At 49.5% G+C, this 868-nt stretch overlaps 1 protein-coding gene across 1 annotated transcript in view; it reads right to left on the bottom strand.

Moving 5' to 3' along the window:
• The window catches only part of METTL14 (methyltransferase like 14), a 53,504-nt gene that overhangs the window by 48,478 nt on the left and 4,158 nt on the right, over window positions 1-868 (bottom strand). The window lies entirely within an intron of this gene.

Here is an 868-nt window from a genome sequence, read left to right as displayed (position 1 = left end):
ATGCAAACTAGTCTGTTCTATCTCTGTCCTTCCCCTCTTCCTTCTCCTAACTGCTTTTAACATGCCCTGCTCTCTGAAATACATGAACCTTTCCTACTGCTATGTACTGTACATTTTCCAAAACAACACGCTCTAGCTGTAACCAAAGAAGTTCCATCATTGCCTAAAGTCTTCTCTTCCGTTTGTGTGAAAGTTGTAAAGAAGAGCCAAGGAAAATACTTAATGCTGAACAACATTCTTAAACAGCCACAACATGTGACCTCACAAATAATAATCCGAAAGTTTTTAGAAAGTATGACTTCCCACTGAGTGATCCTTTGCCATATTAGCATAAAAGTTCAGCACTTTAAGCCTAAGTGCAGATGTTTTGGGATGGAGGTGGGGGGGGTCAGGGGAAGGTTGGATCACATTAAAAATGGCCACTCAATCTAAGGTAAGTCGGGATGGAGGCTAGTGAGGCGGCTGAGGGGATAGCAGGCTCGGGGTGGGGGGTAATCAGGTGGCAACCAGGATCTGCACGACAGATCAGGTGGATCAGGGGTGCAGGTAGCATCCACAGGAGGACTGGGGAGCAGGCAAAATCCACAGGAGCAATCAGGGGGATTGAGGGGGCAGGAGTGATTTGGGAGAGCAGAAGGGATCTGTGGGAACAATTAGAGGGACAGGCAGGATCTGTGGGCTGCTGGGATCCAGGAGAGTTTGACAGGATCAGGGGGACTTGCTAGATGCCTTGGGGAGGGGGGGAGCAGGGCATATGTTTAGCCCCTAAAGCCTTCTGGCAAACCTACTCCCACTTCCGTCCTTCCCCCCTCTCCACTGATGCCTACTTCCTCAGATCTCAACAACCAGAACCCAGAGCAACCGGGGG

Source organism: Gavialis gangeticus, unplaced genomic scaffold, assembly GCF_001723915.1.
Source record: "Gavialis gangeticus isolate Ggan-Ray unplaced genomic scaffold, GavGan_comp1, whole genome shotgun sequence".
Lineage (NCBI taxonomy): Eukaryota > Metazoa > Chordata > Crocodylia > Gavialidae > Gavialis > Gavialis gangeticus.
This window is presented reverse-complemented; position numbering and strand designations above follow the sequence as displayed.